The sequence below is a fragment of the Salminus brasiliensis genome, chromosome 7, assembly GCF_030463535.1.
Source record: "Salminus brasiliensis chromosome 7, fSalBra1.hap2, whole genome shotgun sequence".
In the NCBI taxonomy this organism is placed as follows: Eukaryota; Metazoa; Chordata; class Actinopteri; order Characiformes; family Bryconidae; genus Salminus; species Salminus brasiliensis.
Genome location: NC_132884.1, coordinates 31,683,081 through 31,706,416, shown reverse-complemented (window position 1 = coordinate 31,706,416; position 23,336 = coordinate 31,683,081). Strand labels below are relative to the sequence as shown.

The 23,336-nt window shown below is 44.2% G+C and overlaps 1 protein-coding gene across 1 annotated transcript in view; it reads right to left on the bottom strand.

Moving 5' to 3' along the window:
* Positions 1 to 23,336, bottom strand: part of plxna1b (plexin A1b) — a 212,870-nt gene that overhangs the window by 173,510 nt on the left and 16,024 nt on the right. The gene's annotated exons all lie outside the window — the stretch shown is intronic.

The window sequence follows — 23,336 nt, the reverse complement described above, 5'->3', positions numbered from 1 at the left end:
TTGCATATAGTGAATACTGTGATATAATATTTCACCATATTGCCCATACCTACTTCTAGGCATCTGCAAGACTATTGTTGCTATGTGTTTTTTTCTCTCTACCATAGGTGATTGCTATGTGGTGGCTAAGGTATCACGGGTGGTTGTCAAGGTGTTGCAAATTGGTTGCTGGATAGGTGCTGCCAGGTGGTTGCTGCGGTGTTGCTATGGTATGGTCAAGTGGTTGGAAATACAAGCCAGACTCGCACAATCAGCATGAACAATCTGGAAACTGGAAGGGTGTTGATATCTGGAGGTATGTGGCAGAAGCAGAAGCAGCACAAAAAGATAAGACAGATAATATGCGCAACCATAATGAGACAGTGATTAAAAACGCTCTCCCACACTGGTCAGCACAGATGTGTTCAAACAGTCTGAGCAGCAGAACACAGTGGGGGTGGAAAGGGTTGGCTGTGTGGATTTCAATTTCAATGAAATGCATCAAAGAAGCTATTTGTAATGACCGGTAAGGCGGAGTATCAAAAGAGGAAACATTTCTGGAGAACTCCTCCACAGCAGGCTCGATTCTGCTTCAACACACATCATGCTCGATACGCAGAAAACAGTAAAACAAGGGAAAGGGAAGTCCCCGCTTGCACAAGAACACAATCTGGAGCCAGAGTTTCTGACTGTACACACAAGTTCACAGCATGACCAAAAAAAGCTGACCAGTGTTCAGTCGACTTCAGGGTCGGTTTTTGGTCAGATGTGTCACGAATTTGAGGTTTGGTTTTAACCAGAGATTGTAAGGAACCCATGACCTTTACACCCCCCACCCTTTATAATCATTTGTAGTATAAAACATGGCCTGTCGAGATGCTGCCCATACCAGCTATATTCAATAAGCCCTAATAGAACACATTATAGCGCCTTCCAGACATGCACTTTTCCCTGGGAGTATAACAGTAATTTAAACAGTCGGGGAGCCAGTGTGAACATAAGCTGGAGTGGAGTCTAGCTACATGAGGCCTAGAAGAATTACCGGAAAATTACCAGAAGGACTAGTATGAACAGAACCCGCCGCGCCACTGGAGAATACAGTGACGTCTAGGGCAGTTACAGACAGTAAAGAAGTTTTTATAGCAGAGTTCTGGGAGTAAAAACGAGTTTTCAGGTTTCAGGTTTTTGTACATGGTTCAGACCTGAAGGAGCCACTGGCCTCTGACTTTGAGGATGTTAGAACACACACATCCCGGTAAATTAGCCCCTAAGGGCTGCACGTGTGAACGGCACAAATCCAGAACATTAGCATGGAAAGGTCTTCCGGGTATCAAGAGCGAAAGGGGCTTACGTTTCCTTACCCAACATGATGACTCAATAAAACTGCTCCCTACACTGATGCCACGGATACACCCAACCTGGATGACCCCACAAGCAAAATCTCCAAGTTTCCATATACTTCATCCAAATGGAATGGCTTTATCTGATGACCTTGTCCAACAAATCCCTTTCCCACCATTCCCAGCCTAGCACTGTGGACTCCCCAGGCAGGAGGATTTCTGCGTTTTAACACCACTTAGCCCTGATTCAACTGACACTCTAATTCTTGGACGCGGTCAGGGAAAACACAGCACTATGAAGAGCCAGTCATCATCTAAAGCTCAATGAGACTGAAATGTAGGTTAAAGCAGCCTGAAGAATGCAACTGTTCCCACTACTACTAAGCAGTCATGCTGGTAATTCCAACCATGTCATGTAAAATGGTTATTTATTAAAATCCTTCGAAATCAACACGCCGAAATCTGACCCATTTAATACACCTTTATTTTTTTCATCATTACCCACTATTACAGCCCATTTCAGCAATGGGTTGGTTGGATCCATGTAGGCCATGGTGTCGACCCTTTCTGCATATGTCAATAAGTGGAGTGTGTAAATGATCCATTAGTTGCAGTCCACGCAGTCACATGTAGGTTAATGTCATGCCTCATATCCTCTATTATATTCAATATCTAAGCCAGTGAGCCGAGACTTTCTGGAGTAAGAAGGTTAACGCAGCCCATTAGGTCAGCAGACGAGAGCTAGTAGACTTTGAACAGAATAATCTGTATGAGGTTTTTAATCCTGAAAGACAAAGGAATAGACCACCCATGTTAAATAAGTGAACGCAGCGTTTTAAAAAGCTAATTTACAACCAAATTATTCCCCCAAATAACCTCAAACTGCCACATTTCAACCTTCTTTGAGCTCAACTGTTCGTCTTCATCAACAGGCAATTTCACACCTGAGCAATAAAACAAAAAGTGTGAAATGTGAGCTACTATTTTTTATTAAAAGAGCGGTTTGTTGCCCCCAATTATTACAATAACTACAATATGGTTATTCCAACGCCATCTCCATCTCCAACTCCAACCATCAGGAAGCAGAAATGACCCTTTATTACCTTTCCAATTTCTATAAACACATATATGCAGCAAAGTTCTTCAGTTCCCGTTCTGGATAGCCAGTGTCCAGCAGAGTATGGTGATCTCACCCGATCAAACTCAAGAATCAAGTGGACACTGGCCTCCAGGACTGGAAATGAAGAACCCAGTCAGACAGGGTCGCAAACAGGGGTGAGCCTTGCCTTTTCAGAAAGCTTTCAGACAAGACAAAGCTGCCAGTATCCATACACATGAAATATATTACAGGGGCCCTGGAACGCCAAACTGTATTATCCTCGACACCACGGAGTAAGAGTTCGGACCCTCGCACACTTCTGTCCTCATTACAAATAAAAATTGCATGCACCCACGCCCACTAGTGAAAGCCCGAGTCCTCGTCAAACCTGGTAAAATGTGATGGTAACTTCGGGAAAATGTGGTGGCATTGATACTGCAGAGGAGAGCAGAGCAGCACCAGACTCTGTTCCCTGTTCTGGGAATACAGATTCCTAAGCGAACCAGGCATCCTGCGGCTTTTCCTGTGCCGGCGTCGGCAGAAGGGGAGCTCAAACTCGGCACGCGAGAAATTGAAGACCTTGGAAGCTATTGGGAAAACTGCACCAAGCTAAAAGCTAATGCTTTTTACAACCACCTCTGAGCTAGGTTAAGCTGAGGTTATCTTCTCTCCCCCCCCCCCATGAGGCCTCTGTTCACGAAAATTCAGCATGTTTTATTCAAAGGGAAAATAACTAAAATAAAAATAGCGTTTTAATAGGCTTGTAAAAACAAAATTTTTTTTCTATTTATACACCAACATAAATGTATTATTTGGCATCTCTCATTTAAGCAGTGATATTTAATGCAATATTTCATGCATCCCTATCTACAAAGTTAGCTATCTGCCCGTTTGTCTGGGTTAAGTTAGCTTACCCTGCTGCACGCCACACTTTTCCTTTATATTAATTTTTTTTTTTTTTTAACCCACGCAGGTGATATAATCTCTTTAGTCACTGTCCAACCATGAGTCCGCTACATTCTTCTATCTGCATCTGTAGAGTTAAATGCTAGCTAGTCTGCTTTCTCAGTATCGGTATCTAAACGTCTCAGTTGCGCTTGGATTGGCGGCTACAAGGGTGCCGCGCGATTCCACAGAAACGATCCATACACTGAGCGATGGAATGAGAAGATACGTTATCTGCTTCTGCCCACTCTTTCAAAGAGCAAACAGAAAATTGTTAACACGTGTGTTCAACAGAAAAATACGTATTACTAGTACCCCATTACAAATACTACTATATCCTATATCCTCCAGACTTGTCTGTCATGGTGCACGGCAGCTGTACAGCTCCACTATAGGTCAGAGAGCACCAAACCAGTTTACCTGACACGGTCCGAGGCAGCTGGGTGCTGATTTTGGCATGTTTGGCTGAGGTGTTAACTACATTGGCCTCATAGCTCAAGGCCAAAACTAAAGTAGTAAACTTCAGACACCGTAACACCAAATGCAGGTTGTAGAGCAGAATCCTCCTTACTCCCTGCTCAGCTCTGGCTAACCAGACTAACCCAGAGGCTGATGCTGGAAGAAAAAAAAAAAACCCTGGAGAAATCCAAGCAGGAAGAAGGGCAGGGGCCAGAGAAAACTGGGCGAGATAAGGGGAAATCAAACGAGGAGAGAGAAAGAGGAGAAGAATAAGGAATGTTTTTCTTTCTTGCACTCCTTTTCTTTGCCCATTTCTTATCTCTGCTGCCTCTTTTTCCTTCAGCGGGTGATTGAGGGCCTTCTTATCTGTCTATCATCCCCAAGGACGAGAGGAGGGGAAGTGGCGTCACTTGGCGCAGGCGGCTCCAGAAGCTGGGCAGAGAGAGAGAGAGAGAGTGGAGGAAGAGAAAAGGGAGAGATAGCGTTCCTCTGGCTGAGAAGAAGGCAGAGCAGCCGGAGAAGCCCAGGCCATTAGAATGCATTACAATAACGTTTTAGGGGAAGATACGAGCTGATAATCGCACACAATAGCCAGCAGGCACGACTCAAATGGGCAGCGTGTGACATCATTAATCCATTACAGTGAGGTCATAAATGCTCCCAAATCCCTTTTGGTATCACGGAGCAATAGATTAGAGATACATGTAACACTTTGTACGGATAGAAAACAGACACGTACAGTAATACGGTCAAACACGCTGGACTGAATGTAGGATTAGCTCTCTACAAGACCAGTTTCAGTGTCTTTTTAAAAAAAATGGACCTTCAGAAGTCAGATGTCAGATGTCCAATTCAACATTCAGATTAATGTCCACCATTTCCAAGTGTTTTATGGCTGACCTAACCAAAATATGCCCCACCTTATGTAATTGTATTAAGCATTGTCCCAGGTTAGCATGGTTGGTGATGTCAGCTGATGGCAACGCATTCTCTACAGTATGTTTTACGCATCCAAACACCCTGAATACCCATGTCCACAGATACAAGTATAACAGTACAGCACGTCCGGCTGATTTAATGAGACACAAATAGATAGAAGTGCTACTAAACTGTATAACACTACTCCTTGTGAGGTACAGCCATCTTACACTCTGGGTTGGCGAGGCTCTCCCGACCTTACGATGAGGTAATCTGACTAATTGGGTGTTCCAATTGAAATTTCCCACTTTGAACTCATCAGACATCCCAGTAGAACTGGAACGCAGCATTAGGACACTCCCATCTTTACTGCTGATAAAATCAGAATCAGAACATTGAAGGAGGCGGTTTTATTTAAACATCGGCCATTAGGTTTGCTCTTGACTGTTGAAGTAAAGAAGTGGTATCACCCTGCATGATGCGACTCAAAGAGCTCTCTAAGGCCTTCAGAAATAAGGTTGGTGATGCATGTGTGCAACCTTCAAGAGACCTACAAAAGGCTCTCATGGGTGTCCTAATTTTTCCACACGACCGTATTTGGCCACAACAACCAGGACAATATCCACAGATCCATGCTGAGCTCTGTCTTTATGAGTCTTGAATATAGCACAGTAATAACTCACGTGTTACCATGGTTTACTCAAGACGTGACGGTATATCTCAACAGTATTCATGTGTGCAGGCATGAGCGTGAACACAGTATTCCATAACATCTCGATACGCCATGCTGAATTCTCACAACCTGGCTACTCGTCCTGCTCACCTGTCTGTCTCAAATGCAATGTGTGATTAGCTGAGGAATACAGGTCCACAGTCCACAAACCAAAGTTGTGTGTCCACCCCAGCCACTGTCCATACTTTCAATGTTGTACACTGGGCAGTACATATCTGCCCTATTATACTGCGTAGGTCCCTCCCATGCAGCCAAAACAGCTCGGACCATTCAAGGCATGGAAGCCACAAGACACAAGCCAGTATTCACTTTATGTTACATGCAGCTACAGCAGCTCTTCTCTGGGATCGGACCAGACGGGCTAGGCATTAACATCCCACAAGCATCAGTAAGCCCTAGGTGCCCATGACACGATCACGGACCAGAGTTCACCAGTGATTGGTCATTGGAACGAGCAGTAGATATGTTAGGCAGCAAGAGAACTGTCAGTTCTTGAAGTTGAGGAGGAAAGGAGGAAAAATGGTCAAGAATAGGAAACTGAGGCAAGAGCCAAGTTGTGATGTGATCTCCAGGGCTCCAAGAAAGGACAACTGGTGAACCGACGACAGAATCACGAGCACATAAGGTTCATTCATGGGATCCATGGAGGCCACAAAGATATGCCGCCAACGTCTTGGTGCCAGATACCACAGGACACCTTTAGAGGTCTTGCGGAGTCCATGCATCGAATGGTCAGGTCTGTTCTGGCGGCACAAGGGGAACCCACTCAACATTACCCAACATTGCGGTCGTTCAATTTATACATATGATGAAAAGAGTGAAAATATAAGCTGTACACAAATAAATGTTAAACCACATCACATTCTAACGAGATTATTGGTAGAACGCCTGTCCTCGTTAATGCGTCTGAGCCAGTCAGCTGTGGTAAACTGCCCTATCTGGCAGAAGTCCGATGTCATTTCATGGTTTGCGCTTTCAGGATTACGTAGAAAACAGTAAAAAGAAGGCAAATCAATTCTACGAGCCGATGTGTCTGAACTTTTGACTTGAACTTTATATCCATGATATACAAAAAAAGAACATCATTGCTTTTCTCCACTTTCTCCAGTATTGTTATCCGCATCGCTTCAGGATCGGTACGCCCTTGACAAAAGCAGCCACCACCGCAATCAAATGACGGGTTCACCATAAAAGAATCTCATTCTGCTCTCAACTGTACAAATCACATCGCGCACTGAGAACAGATGTCAATTTAAAACCAACAGTGGAGCGCAGAGCCTGCTAGCTCATTTAGGCATGTCATTTACGCACCGAGAACGACTGTGCGAGTGGGTGAGCGACAGAGAGAGCGAGAGATAGAAACACAGAGGCAGAGCGAGAGAGAGAGAGAGAGAGAGAGAGAGAGAGAGAGAGAGAGAGAGAGAGAGAGAGAGAGAGAGAGAGAGAACAGAAAGAGAAATGGTTAGATACCTGTAGGAGATTGTCTCAACACTCATTTCTCTTCATTTGTGAGGATCAGGCCTGACGTAGCAGACCGTAAATTTCACAACAAATTGCATCTGCGGGCTCTCGCATTGTTATCTGGCACAGTAATGGGCGAAATGCTATCACCACCCGAGCCCAACACACACAGCTATTTGTAGCGAGCGGAGTTAGTGCGTAATAGCGTATTCCGCTAGCACAGAGCACAGGAGTGAGCGATGGAGGAAAACAGATTTGGGGCAGTTATCAAACTCTCGCCATGCCACAGTCCCGGGAGAATGACTGACAGTCAGGAAAATTGTCAATTCTCTTCTCAGATAAGGAAATTCCCTCCTTCTTCCAATTCCCCCCCGGAGGCATTCTCTCGCCGTCGGACTCTCCCAATTTCAATCTCCTCCCTGCTTTTAAGCACTTAAGTTTCAATTTCCGTCCAGTGTGTCGATCCGGTCCAAAAAACTGGTATGAAAATTTGAAAAAAATAAGCAGCGAGAGGTTCCGAAATTGCAGCCGGTGACAAAAAGGCGAGAGCAGGAAGGAAACGATAAGAGTATGAAGTGTGTGGGATTGCATCCGAGAAGAGAGAAAAGGAAGAAGAAAAAAAAGGAAGAGGAACGGAATAGGAAAAGTTGAGATTTCTGTCTCGCTCTCGCGCTCGCTCTCTCTCGCGCTCTCCTTCTCTCTCTCTCTATCCTCCTGCCTTTGCCTGACCCTGAGGACATCACCCTGCCACAACATCCAGCCTGCTCTCAAGTCCCCTCATAACCGCTCTAAAAGTGTCTGCATACACCCACACATACACACGCATGCACACACGCACACATCCAGACGGAGCCTCTGGACAGGCCGCTAAACCTGTCTCCTTAGATAATGGGGTGTGGTGGCAGGGCCGGCTGCTGATTTATTGCTTGTGGCATATCAATTACAGCACTCGCTTCTAAGAGAGTGAGAGAGAGAGAGAGAGAGAGCGGGCGCGAGTGTGTGCAAGAGATCGAGAGAAAAATACTGCTGAAGAGACACACACACACACACACACACACACACACACACAATCCTGAAAGCTCATACTAAATACAGTCATCCTTAAAATACTCAATTACTCTAATTTTTTTTTAAATAAACAGCCATTCAGTTGTGATTATAGCCAAAACATACATACATACAAGTAAACACACAGAGCTTTTGACTGTTAAATAAATAAATAAATAAATAAATAAATAAATAAATATCTTTTTTCCTCCTTAATATTTGCGCTCCATTTAGGCCACTATAACAGACGCCACTGTCTGATCTAGGGCTGTAAGATCATTGCAATATAGCAAAGTATCACAAAGTGCTTTGCTCTGCTTTTATTTAATGGTTGAAATGCAGAGGTTTGTGGGAGACGGTGATTCCTTTTGGCTACATTCTCACTGCCAGGCTGAGGGGACTCAATCAAACCAAAATTTGCCTTAATGAATCCCATATCTGATTTGTTTAGGACTGTGTGGACACGTCAAGTCTGATCTTTTCAAATCAGATTTGAGTTATTTCTATTAGTGTCCCTAGATCGGGCACTTATCCACATGAATGTGAGATTTGTTCACATTAGACAGATGCAGGTCACTTCCATTTATGAATGTGAACAGTCAAGGTAGCCAAATCCGATCTGAGCAAAAAAAATTGGAATTGATTACTGAGGTTTGTAATGAGAACGTAGCCTCCAAGTCTTAAAGCTGGGAAAAGCACATGGTTGACAGTCATCACGACAGACACAAACTACCGACGATTCTCAAAACTCCGAGGCTTCAGAAACAGACAGCTTCTTACTAACTCACTGTTAGAAGTATAGAAAGGAACTTCTTCAATTTGAAACTGTGGAGGAACCTTTAAGGAACCTTTTTCTTCTAAAACCTTTCAAAGCTCTTTTAACAGTGTACACGCAGCCACAGCCCTTTTCAACTACACACTTATATGATGTTCACAGTTCCAGATTTATGGAAAGCCTGCGTCTTCAAACCATCATATTTCTATAAGCAGAAGAAGCACCCGGTCACCATCTGTGTCACACAAAGGAATTAACCCTCCACCTTTAACCCGTTTGCGAACACACATTGGGGGACAGGGAACACATATGCCCAGGTCAGTGGGCAGCCATAGCTGCAGCCCTCTGGGAGCAGCTGGAGGTTGGGACCCTTGTTCAAGGGAGCGTCAGTTGTGTCAGAACCTTCTTCTTTAGGTTCTTAAGACTGCTTCTCTAACCTTCAGGCCATGATGGTCCCATTCTAGACTAGACGAAGACTCTCTTTGGTCCACACTCTTAATAATAAAGGTCCCACAAATGGTTCTTTGAGCAATACATAGACAAACCTTCTGTTTTTTTGTTCCATTACGAACCGTTTTGAATCAGAAAGCAGGAGTTCAATAACGGTATTAATGCTAGCACTGCGGTCGTCCACTGTGTGATACAGAACTCAGAAAATCCTCAGATACTGAATTCTATCAATATCGCTCCGCACTTTCCCTGAATGAGCAAGAAGGAAAGGGGGGAAAAGTGACGTCTACAGGAAATAGCTCATCACCACGGAGACGCTCATTTCACACCTCATTATGCCTGTAATTAAACACCCAAAACAAGCACGGCAGAAAAATATTTCAGAGCCTAAGCCTCTGTGTGCGCACACACACACACACACACACTTCAGACTAAGACTACAACACTGTTCATTACACAGCGTGAGCATTCACCAGTGATCAACTTCTGCATACAGTGTGTGCATGTGTGTGTTGGGTGGGCTGGGTCTGAAATGACAGTTGCTGTGCCCTGAATACTTAGAACAGATGCACTGTTCTCCATCTTCAACTTAACACACACACACACACACACACATCTGTCCTAGCACTTGTGCTTTCAGCAGTAAACAGGATTGCTCTGTGACAGACGGGACGAGTCTAAAAGGACTATGTGCTTTAAGTGTGTGTTCATGTGTGAACATGCCAGTTTCATGTTTTTGATGTGTGTGAGGCCCATGTGTTTAGTGTGTGCATTTGTGGTGAAAGGGTTTTTCCTCAGCTCAAACCTAAAGTGCTCCTCCTCAAGGGGAAAGAGAGAGAGAGAAATAGACAGAGGCAGATAGACAAATAGAGACAGAAAGGCAGATAGATAGATCAAAAAACGACAGACAGATAAAAGAGTTATACATTTAGATATAAGGGTTACAGATCAAAAAGACAGACAGATCAGAGTAGCAGATTAAACATATAGGCAGGCAGGCAGAAATATAGATAGTCAGGCAGGCAGCTAGCTAGACAGGCAGGCAGCTAGCTAGACAGGCAGGCAGGCAGGCAGCTAGCTAGACAGGCAGGCAGCTAGCTAGACAGGCAGGCAGGCAGGCAGCTAGCTAGACAGGCAGGCAGGCAGGCAGGCAGGCAGCTAGCTAGCTAGCTAGCTAGACAGGCAGGCAGGCAGGCAGCTAGCTAGGCAGGCAGGCAGGCAGGCAGGCAGCTCGATCGATCAGAGTGACGGACAGAAACAAAGTGAATTCATCCCTCTTTGTTCATCTGTATTTATGCTCATCTATCTTTTGACCTGCGAAAATCAAAAACAGCTTGAACGTGTGTGTAGGTGTGTGTGATGGGAGGGGGAGTGATATTTCATAAGGCCTTAACACAGAGCCAACTAGAGATAGAGACATCCTAAAAACAGGTGCGGTTGCCCTAATCTACACCCCTCACCCCCTTTACCACCCCTTTACCCCCTACAGAGAGGCTGAAACCCCTCCTCTCCTTTAAGCTCCGTGTTCTTCTCTCAGATCAGCATGCTGCCTCAGACATGTAGAGCTGCAGCCACTGACTGTCATTCAAGCTGATTTAGGGCAGGCAGAGCGGTCCTACACATCACATTCTGAATAATACAAACTCTACATAACTCTATAATACTCCTATGATCTACACACACCTTCTGACAAAGTGTAATGCGCTACAGGAAGTGCAGGGGGCGACTTGTCATCTACTGTTTCACTGCACCGTGCGTACAGGCATACAGACAAACTTAATGATGGCAACAGCAAAGAGGGATGAGCGAATTAGCAATTACAGAAATGACTTTACTACAGCTCTACAAACACAGCTGAAACAGGGCGCGAGTGTGTGTGCGTGTGTGTGTGTGTGTGTGTGTGTGTGTGTGTGTGTGTGTGTATGGAGACTATTGGACTACGGTTGCAAGCACTCACAATCATGAACACACTCATACACAGACGGAGTGCATCTCCACCCACACACAGCAAGCACATGTACTTAAAGCAATGGTTTAGTGTATTTATAAAAATACTAAACTAAAAATAATTACAAATAAGTAATACATCAATAACACACACACACACACACACACACACACACACACACACACACACACCTTATCCCAGATGAAGTATGAAGTTGCTAATCCAGGACAAACTTTCCTTCTTCAGTTGTGCACTGGAGCTATAAAGCGAGTGCCGCTAACACTCGAAGTCAATAGTCATCCAAATTGATTCTGTCCACACACTTCTCTGAAGATGCTCAGACCACTTTCAGGACCTCTTGATGTGGTTAAAGACCCTGAATGCCTCACTGTGAACTCTAAAAAGGGAACAAAACTGCACTGTGAATCTGAATGCTAGAGAGAGCGTTTCAGACACAATGAAGGGTTGTTCGTTTCAGAGTTCACAGTAAGTCACAGGGAGTCTGGAACCACACTGAGACGTCTGCGACACCATAAAGAAGAGCTGGATGAGGTTGGAGCGGGTCGAGAGATGCATGCGCGCATGGCTTTACCGAAATGATTTGGGTGACTATTGACCTCTACCGTTTGTTAGCAACGTTAGTCTCGTAGCTGCAATGCTAAACTAAAGCAGCCAAATCTGGACACAGATCCTTTTGGCTAATCTGAGCCAAATCTGGGGTACGAGGACAACTGTGCAAATTTGATTTCTCAGCAAACCATTCCTTTAATTCTCACACACACACACACACACACACACACAGCTGAAAAACAGACATCTCTTTGTGATTGTGTGTAGACCGCTGTTGCATCTGCTCAGACTTTCTGAATTCCATAGACACAGATGCTGTGTCCCACTATTCACCCCCCTCCTCAAATCTGTGTAATGTCATCGTCTCACCCAAATATCATCTGCGTCTTCACTCTAGAGCCTCCATTCACCCGAAAACACAAACACACACAGCTCAGTGAGATCTGCCTTCTTCCACACACAGCAGAACATTCTCCACTGTGAGTCTGACCAGCAAAACACACCCCCACAATCTTGAGAGAGAGAGAGAGAGAGAGAGAGAGAGAGAGAGAGAGAGAGAGAGAGAGAGAGAGAGAGAGAGAATGAGAGAAAGTGCGCACGCAAGCGAGAGAGCGCGAGAGACACTGAGGAAATCAATCTTAGGGGTGACCCCAGCATTTACACTGTTGTTATCACTGCTTCACTGCATGTCCTGTCAATTTGGTCAATCCAGAGAGCCCTGCAGTCCCCAAAACCACCCCCACCCCCCACACACTTAAAATGACCTCCTCCCAACACTGACATCACTGTTTGGTGATGCTTAGATTACACATTTGCATTTCTAACAAGCAACAGTGTCTGTCTCTCCCACACACACACACACACACACACACACACACACACACACACACACACACACACACACACACTCCATTTGCATTCCTCCTCTGAACTCCATCAGCCACAGCCCTGACACATTACTGTCTCTCTCTCTCTCTCACACACACACACACCCCAAGTATTACTGTATTCAAAACCAGGAGAGTACCCAGCACACACCACCACCCAATGAACTGCAGTCAGCCTCAACCACCCAGAATTCCATGTGCTCTTCGCTTCACTTCCTGAACTCCCAGGCAGCGCATTCCATTGAGGGGTGATCACGGCCCTGAGCCCTGCAAGCACTCCTCCACAGAGAGCACTCCGAAAATAAGGGTCATTAGGAACAGACTGCAACAACACGTCTCCAAGCAGGAGGAGCCTCACACACAGTACTCACCAAAACCCAGACTGAGGTTATATCTACACAATCCCCTCACACATCACCTCACACAACACCTCGCAACCTCCACCAGCAGCCTGCAGTGGAGCTGATAGTTAACACCACCTTCCTCACAACAGAGATACACACCACCACTGATCCCTTCGCTGATGCAGGGGGGGGGAGGAGAGAAATGCTGGTGTGTATATTCTCTCTCTCTCTTTCTTTCTCCCTCACTCTCACGGTTTCTTTTCTCTGCATTCTGCTTTCCAAGGCTAGTCAGCACACATACGCAGTGAAGCATATCATGCACCACTACACGCATCCCTGACCGTGTGTGTGAGAGAGAGAGAGGGGAGAAACAATGCGAGAGAGAGACAGTGTGTGAGTGTGTGTGAGAGAGAGACAATGTGTGTGTGTGTGTGTGTGTGTGTGTGTGTGTGTGTGTGAGAGAGAGAGAGAGACATAATGTGTGTGTGTGTGAGAGAGAGAGACAGACAATGTGTGAGTGTGTGTGAGAGAGAGAGACAGACAATGTGTGAGTGTGAGAGAGAGAGAGAGAGAGAGAGAGAGAGAGAGAGAGGAACAAATGTGAGAGAATCAGAGAGAGAAAGAAAACATGAGAGCGAAAAACAGTGTGAGAGGAAAACCATGATGAAGAGACAAAAAGACAAAGAAAGAGGAAACGTGTGAGAGACAGAGAGACAGCAAAAAAGCGTGCGAGATAGAGCAAGACCATATATTGGCTGGCTGATATGCCTATACTGGCCTGTCGTTTTATTGGTATGGGGTGAAATAAATATAGTCTGCATTCAGAATTTTAATGGTGACTATATATAGCACATTAATATAAATTTATATAAATTTTAAAAAACAAGTAAATAGAAACACGAATATATATAAAATATAAATATGTATTAAATTAAATACGTTCAAAAGTAACATTTATTTATTTATTTATTACTTCAAAATACCCACAAACAAATAAATTAATGTTTTTTAATTCATTAAATGATGAACAGCTTGATCCTCAGTGCTACAATACTTAACTTTCCATAAGACTGGAATTTCTGCTGGTGTGAGACTTTAATAAAACGATAATCTATCCATCCGCAAAGTGCAGTTTAACCACATCATCTGAAATACAGCTGTAAAACGATAGTCAGTATGATCAATTATCAGAATTTAAACCCCCTAAAATCAGCACTGGCAGCAAAATGTAGACAGTGACAGTAACTTATTTACTACAGTACAGTACCTACAGGCCAACCCGCTCCTCTGTCTTCAAGTAACAGAACAGATGGGGGGTGTGTGTGGGGGTGGAGAGAAGAGTAGAGAGAAACTTGAGCTGAAACGGAGGAGAGATAAGAACAGAACAGAGAAACTGACGAACAGCAAAGGTAACGACGACTGACGAGAATGCAGAGGGTCGAAAACAGCAGAGAGAAACCATGAAGATGGGACACACAGGCCAAACCACCCACACACACACACACACACACACACAGTTCATCACAGTCACATCTCACTGACTGTAGCCCCCCCCCCACCTCCCTTAAGATCAGAAAGAGGTGATGAGACGCATGGAATGTTGTGTTTAAGAGTGTGTGAGCTGGAAAGGGGGAAGGGAGGGGGAAAAGGACAGGGGGGGAAGGGGGGTGAGGTGCAACATTTACCCCCATTTCTTCCTGTGCCAATCTTAAAACTCTTTTTCTGACCTTTCCAGACAGATAATTCAATTTCTTGTGTGTGAGTGTGTGTGTGTGTGTGAGTGTGTGTGTGTATTGACACAGCTCCACTCAGCTAATGAATAAGTGCGTGAACACCAAATATCCCCTCTGTCTCTTTTCCTCCTTAACATTCTCATTATCAGAAAGGGTACATTTGCATCTTAAACACAAATTAAACTCTTAATTGAATTGCAGATTTTCGCCTTTTGCAAACGTGTGTGTGTGTGTGTGTCCTAGAGAGGGACAGTGAGAAAGAAGCAGACAGACGGAGACTGCGAGTGTGAGTGTGAGAGAGAAAGAGAGAGAGAGTAGTTTTCTGTTTTTCAGGAGTGGAGGAACTTCAGCGTTTTCCCGCAGTAGGGGCTGATTGGCTCACAGAGGGGGGCGCTGATGCCGGTGGATTGAGAACACCACTCTTGAATGAATGATGGGGAAACGGGAAAGTTTCAACTGTTTTTCCGTCTCTGGCTTTCAGACCTGTTAATGGAATACTTCAGTAAACAAGGAGAAGCACACTTTACACCAGTTCCCTCAGTTACCCTAAATGTAGCCAATCAGTCAACATTATGTCTGAAGTTTGAGCTCAGAGCTTTGCGGCTGATGTACTCACTATTCAAACTGCAGAACTCGCTTCATAAAAACAGCCTGAAAACATCTGCAATCCTGGTGTTAAAGCTGCACAATACGAACCTAAATGTAATGGACCCACAATGAATCTATATGACCTAAAAAACTGCTGTTCAATTAGTACCTCTAGCGATCCAGCTTGTGGAATCTAGCTAACCTCGTAGCATCATTTTCTGCAGCAGACGCCTATCTACCTATCTGTCTATCTGCCTACCTATCTATAGGCAGGCAGTCTACCTAAATATATATATATATATATATATATATATATATATATATATATATATATATATATATATATATATATATATATATATAATCATCATAAATCAGATCATTCCTCCTCTATAATTAACAGTTGGAGTTAGTTAATTTCATGAAATCATGTGTTATATGCTCATAAAGTCTATATTAACTGCATTGGTCCGCAGGGTGCATCAGTTGTCTACCTACCTACCGTTCATAGCAACACGGGTTTTGACCTGGGGGGCCTAAAATCTTGTATGCCACCAACGGCCCAACTAATAACAGATATTTAATTCGGGCCTCCAAAAAACTAATGTAAATTAACTTAAGTAAATACAACTGTATTTCCTATTCAGGCCCACAAAAAAACATTTTAATTTTCCAGGCAGGGCTACACAAAAAACTATTTCATTTTCTATATACTCTTAAACACCCCAAAATAAACAAATACTACTATTCACTACATGATGGCAATAGTAGTTATGGGAAGGGTAGTGTTCGACCTTTCCTTTCCGACAAATGTACACCTACACAGAGCAAACACTGATGCATGAGCGGCTTTAATCTGTTCTATTTGTAAAATAAATAAAAGGGGGGTGAATGTTAAATGCATTAAAATGGGTTTTAAAAGAGTGAGGTAGCATGTAAGAGTGTGTGTGTGTGTGTGTGTGTGTGTGTGTGTGTGTGTGTGTGTGTGTGTGTGTGTGTGTGTGTGTGTGTGTGTGTGTGTGTGTGTACTGCCCGTTAGTTTTCATTGCAGCACGAGCAGTATGGTCCTGATTAGAGGGTGAGAAGTGAGCTATGCCAGATATGAGCACTTTACCTGCCACTGGGGAAATAGAGTTAACCCTACTTCACCCACAAACACACATACACACACCCACCCACACACACACATTGACTGATGACAGCGCTTTCAAGTTAAACGTCAGGCCATATGTGTTTGTGAATGTGTGTGAGTGTGTATTGAAGCATGTACCGCAATTTCATACAGTGTGATAAGCATGAAATATTCAGAAGTCTAGAATGCAACATCACTCACCACAACACACACACACACGCACCCCGAAAAAAAAGAAAAAAAAAACAGAGACGGTGACAATAACCTGTAATTTGTGAGTCAACTTGACAGGCAGGATTGACTGTCGTTTCCCGCAGGACACACACACACACACACACACACACACACACACACACACACACACACACACACACACCTCTGAAAGTTATAGCAGACTGGATGTTGACAGACATGTTTTGTTCTGGCGAGCTTCGACTCAAAACAGGAAGTCAAATTCTGCAGTGCAGACTGGAGTCCTCGGCATGTTTCCACCAATCAGATGATTGACAGCGGCGCAATCAGGAAAGCTGATTTTTCACTGCAATCTCCAACAGTGAAATCCAGCCAGCGCTCTGATTGGCCAGCTCCCTGGAGCCATAGCAACGCTTCTCTGTCAACAAGGAGCTGGCATGAAGATGAAAGCGAGCCTGATGCTAAGAGTAGAGAAATACTCGCACATGCCGTTCACGACTGTGACATTTCTGCTTCTGGATATGAAATCACAGTGATTGGGGTGCTGAAGTGCAGAATATCAGCTTTAATTAAATGGATCGTCGTTATCCTGCAAAAACCGTGTGTGTTTCCAGTTTGTTGTTAAGAAGTTTTTTCCCCCCTTTAGTCTAAAACATCTAGGTTTAATTGCATTTGCATGCTAAAATCACACGAACGTGTTCATCCACTGTGTTGGAAGCAGCGTTAGTCACCTTTTTGTTGTTGTAGTTGAGCAAAGCTGAGACTTGAACATGATCAATGTTCAGAATGGTAGCAAACTTGGATACACTGGAAGTGCTGTACCAAGCTAAGCAGACTGGCGCAGAGTCTAGACAAGCAAAACCAGGAAAGACTAGGGTTAGTCACTAGGGAGGTCCCAAACATGCCACTTTGCCCCACAATCCAATCAGAGTATTTTAATGCTGAGCATCGGCAGAAACTGATACCGATCTGATCTGTGTGTGTATAAATAATACAGCCACACAGTTTAGATCAGACAAGCTGCTGATTAATACATTCAGTAAAATACCTTTTATTTTTAGTAGCAGTTTCTATAATGAGAGTGATTTAGTTCTTAAGAGACTTTTCTTAAAATGACTGGGGTGTTTAATATCTTATAATCCAGTCTGACTCTTCCCCCCTGACCAATCAGCTCCCTGCTCCTTTACAACACTGCAGTCAAGTCACATTCTGTGTGTCTGCATGCGTAGCGGTACACACTCCGGACTGATTTCTGTGGTATGTCGACTACTGATGTGTAATAACTGGTTTATAGAGGACGAGTGTCTGTGTATTAGCATTAGCGTTAGCCTCCACTCATTTCTGAATGGTCTCTTTAGTTCTGGTTAAAAAAGAAGAAGAGGCGAGCGGTTCTCCCGCTGGTAAAACAGAGCGTTTCGGTGACAGTTTTGTAAAGGTTCAGATATTATGGTCATGTTCCACTGTAAAACAATTCTTATTAACCTTTTCAAAACGTCCACACTGCTGCCTGCTGGGAACAATGTCCATTAACAGCGCCTATGCCTGGTTCGGCCCCATACACAGAATCCCTCCCCCAGAGCACATTCAACCAGCGCAGCTCAACAATAGCACTTTTGTTAAGTGCAATAAACATGGTAATGTAGGACATCACACCACCCAACATGACTGATGGATGTTCAGTTTTGCTCATGAGTGGGAATATCAACGTCCTGGAATAGCAAGGTTGTGTGTTTTGTCTTTTTACCATCACTAGAGGCAGATACTGCAGCAACTCTGTAAGCCGTCACCAGCACTAACCATAAATAAAATGCCTGTGTTTAGCAAATCCTTGGCATTTGAAAACCCATAGATATCAACAGCTGCTAGAAAATCCTCAGCGCTGAGCCTCTGCCAGGCCTTCAATGCTGCCACTTTCCCTTCCAGCTTGTTTCAGGAGGGTTTTTTTTTTTTTTTTTTTTTTAAACCCTTCAATGCCAACTTCAGTTAGCGAAATACATCCTCAGTCTGGCAGACTGACTGACCTGGTTAAAGTCACTGTCCCGCCGAAGGCACTGAGGCACCTGGTTTGATCTCAGGACTTTTGGATCTTTCTTGAACAGCACTTTGACCTTCTTTAGTTCTTTAGAAGAACTTTGCTATTTAGCACTGCTGTACATCCAAGCTGCTCTCCCTTTCACACACACTCACACACACACACACACACACACACACACACACACACACACACACAGTGATGAAGTCCAGATCGTCAGTAATCAACAGTCTAAGCTGCAGAATTAAATTCTAATTCCTTGAAATCAGCGTCACCAGTGCCATGTGCCGAGAGAAGGAGAGAGGAGGGAGAGAGAGGCAGAGAGAGAGAGCACGCGCAAGAGCAAGAGACTGCAAAAGAAGAATGAAGGAAGAACAGAGGGGGAAAAAAGAATAAAGAGAGGGAAACAGGGAGGTAAACCCAAAACATCTGTTTGGCTTCCAGAAGGCCATAAAGTCAAAGAACAGAGGAAGTGTGTGTGTGTGTGTGTGTGTGTGTGTGTGTGTGTGTGTGTGTGTGTGTGTGTGTGTATTTATAAAAAAAAAGTGTAAGACAGAAAGAGTTAAGTCTGAGTCAGTCCAATCACTCACTCACTCACTCACTCTCTCGCTCGCTCTCTCCCCCCATCATTTAATAGGCACTGCAGCCTATGCACACATAAAGCACATGTTTAGAAACACACACTTGCGTGCACACAGCTGCTCCCGTCCCCTCCTCATCTATCCCCCTCTCGCTCTCCCTCTCTTTCTCTCCTCTGGCAGAAGCTGCAAGGGCGTAGCTTTGGTAAATTCCTCACTGTCCGTGCTCCAAACAGAGCAGAGGAATTCTGCACATCGGAGCGAAGCCATTAAAGAGACTGAATCCGGGCCAGTCTGCTGCTCTGCGCTCTTTACATATCAGCTCACCAGCCAAAGTCTACATTTCTAATTCCTCAGGGCAACACACACACACTGCCTACGGCCTGAGAGGGAGAGATATCTCTCAGCTCTAACGCACATACACCCGTACATACAGACTCACACACACCCCGAGAAGAGTTTGAAGTATTTGTCCGAACATGACAGGACTGTAAATTATTCTAGGGGCCTTAAATTTCACATTTCACGTTTCTCATAGTCCGTCTCCCACCATGAACAGATTCTAGGCTGCAGATTCCTCCCCACTTTATTCTTCCCCTCTGCTTCTACGGGCCAACACTGCCGATGCAGCGAGGTCAACGTGAGAACACCACATTAAGAAGTTTCCTCAGACTAAAGAAAGATCTGGGATGTTGCTGGAAGACACTGACTGTTGAAAGCACCCGTTACAGTGGCGCTGAAGCACTAATTATTAGGCTACTCATTTTTCCACGTTGTTTATTGATGATCTAATGATGGCAGTGACTACCGCTTGAGAACATTCCCCATAAGCTCATTTAACAGGCTTGGTAATTAGGTTTTATTCGGTCTCCAGTTGGTGGACGGAGTCGGTTCGGATTAGGGGTCGATATTGTACTGCAATCATGATGAATTACTTTCATTTCATTTTATTTTCAGCGCAGAGAGAGCATAATCAGTGCGAACGTAACAGCAGAACGCATGGAGTCGCACGGTTCGAGGCAAAGCTCTTGATACACACATACACACACACACACACACAGGCATCAAACACCCTACACAGACTGAAGCGTCTCACAGTTAGCCTGTTGGTTTGTGGTTAGCTTGTCAGAAAGTCTAGCGCAACTAGATGAAAAGATTAAATCAATCTTTCTCAGCGCTGGGTTTATGAAAAGATTACATTTTTCCTCCTTTCTTACTCCCCCCACATTTGATTCTGTTCGATTGTAGGGTTTTTGTTCCTTCAGGTTATAAAGCACAGTCGTTTAGTGTTTCTGAGCTGCTAAGAGTCCAGTCCGAATGGTTCATGCTAAAGCCGCTCATACTGTACTTTTATAGTGAGCGTTGAACGACGAAAACAGATCAACACACTTATGAACAACACTTATAGCTAATAATTATTCATTCTTAGCTAAACGAATGACCTTTTAAGGTGGACTCAGCATTTAATGGCTGGTTTATGACACCATGACGGCTCACTAGAGTCAGAAAGTGAAGCATAGCCTAGCCTAGCACTGTAAACATTACTCCCGAGTCTTTTCGGATACTGCTGTTGTCCTCAGTGTGTGCTGTGCTCAGGAGATTGCAGCCGCTCAGCTGAGTTAGCATTTAGCCTAGCACCTGCTCACTTCACCGCATGCAGACCCCTGGCCTTCCCTGGGTCAACCCTTCTCCTTTCTCCAAAGCATAGCATTAGCTTTTAGCCTTCTTAGCAGCCTCCCTGGCTCCCGGGCTTCTTTTCGGGGGGTGCAGATGTTTGTTGTCTTTTGGATTATGCCTGAATTGTTTATTTTCACTGAGGACCCAACATTGTTTAAGGCTCCCATTATTTCAGTATATCCAGATAAACCGTTTCCCATTAGTGGACTTTCAATATGCGTGTGCTTTTACATCTAGTGCAAGCCTGGTAGACACACACACACACACACACATACACACACACACACACACACACACACACACACACACACACACACACACACACAGCTGCAGCAGCATATGTAGCTGGTCTTTACCATACGTTTGAGTGCAGCACACACCAACATCTGGAGCACTGTCACCATCCTCCTTCGAAAAAACACACGACACGACTTTAGCAAGTGAACAGCCTTGATATGTCTATGCTACTGCTCCACATACAAACCTCTCGTTTAGGCCCTGTGTTACACACCAGGGCCAGGCGTGCTGCCTGAACAGCAGAAAACTACCTGCGCACCTTCCTCAGCCTTCCTCAGCCTTCCTCCAATCCAGCCGAGAGGTTACTGCTCTTCTGAGGTGTTCGAGCACATACGCTGGAACAGTCTTGGCGCATTACCCTACTTCCCTCACGCTGGACTCAGCTGTGTGTGTGTGTGAGTGAGTGTGTGTGTACACGTAATGTGTGTGTAACTGCCAGTGACTGAAAGGATTAGCCTAGATCTCTGGCTGGTCCGACCAGTTCATCCACTAACCCAGAGACCGCGAGCGAGCATGAGCGAGAGTGAGGCAGACACGAGACGGCAACAAGGCGACGAAACCTGTCTGACGGTTAAGAACTGAGCGAGAGAGAAGGTCATAGAGGGGCTAAGTACACTCCGAATAAATCAATGTGAAACAATCCCACATTGGTGTGTCCTGGACCGGGTGCACAAGATTCCGAGCAGAGGGCGAGAACCGAAGTGAAGGACAAAGGCCGAACCGGAAAAGGGTTCTTTAAAACACTCAAACGGCCTCATTGGCAGCACATGTGCATTAACAAACACATTTAATTACTCAGAAATGAACTGAGACTTGACGGTACTTGACAACAAAACACTCCAAACGCCATTAGATTCACAGGCCAGGGCCTAGCACGAGCCCACAGCACACTTCAGGACCAATGTTTATTCCACTCAAGGAAGATTTAATCACTGGGTCCTTTCCAAATGGGCACCAAGCCCTCCCGAACTTCAGAGCTACTGAAGTGTTAACTTTAATAACCCGGTCTAATTTAAAGCTGCTATCAGCTCATGAATTCATTTCCTTAGCTTTGACAACAAATAATGAAAAGACGGCATCCAGCGCTTCATTCAGAACCAAGAATCACATCTACTGTTCGTGTCGTGTCTTTTCATGAGCATGATGACAGCAAAGCCAACTAATGCTAATATCAAACGCAACATCAAATTCTTCTAACAGGCTTTTAATACGAGCATTCGGGGAAAAACAAAGCACTCGCAGCGATAATCCAAAATGCTTGAAAGAGAAGTTCCACCGATTTTTCACGAAGTCATTAAGATGTAAACAAAGTCACGTTCAGAGCGGTTTGATGTGAAACGCTCTGTTCGAGAGGATCTTTTTTTTCTGAAGCTAAAACGTTACCCCCCCACTAAACCTCGTACAAAAACAGCTCTAAACATGCCGTCTGATGCCCGGATATTACGTTTATGGGGATGTCTCGATCCAGTTATTTTGGCCCCCCAATCAAGTCCAAGTCTCTTAATGCTGAGGATCGGCTGAATCTGATCCAATCTTGGCGCTGTATAAATAATACAGTCAGGCAGTTTAGATCAGACGAGCTGCTGAGTAATACGTTCAGTAAAATACCCTTTATTTGTAGTAGCAGTTTCTAGAGATGCTCTGATCAGATATTAGGATCGGATATTGGTGCCGATATTAACAAAATTAGCTGGATAATTAGGCAGATCCATGTAACCGAGCCTTTCACTTTAATCTGTTGGTGTGAGACTGCACTAAATGTTTAGATGTTTGCATTTTTGATTGCTGCTTGTATGTTTGACCCAGTTACTTACTTCAATTCTCAGGTTCAGCTGCTAGATTTTATTTTGAATTATGCGGAAAAAAAAGTAATAAGATCTGCTGATCTACTGTTTGTGTGTTTGACAAAGTGAAGCTTCTTATTCAGTTTATACATTTTATGTATTTTAATATATTTTTTAAAAGTTTGACTACTTTAAATTTGAATGTTGTGTTGTACACATTTGTTTATTTTAGTAACAAAGAAATATCAATTTAGGACATTTATATCTGTGTGTTAATTTGTTATATTTTGTTTTACAAAGTTAGTAAAGTAATTTTTAAGTCAATCCTGATTCCTTTAGTCTCTCCCACATGGGGAGGTATACATTTT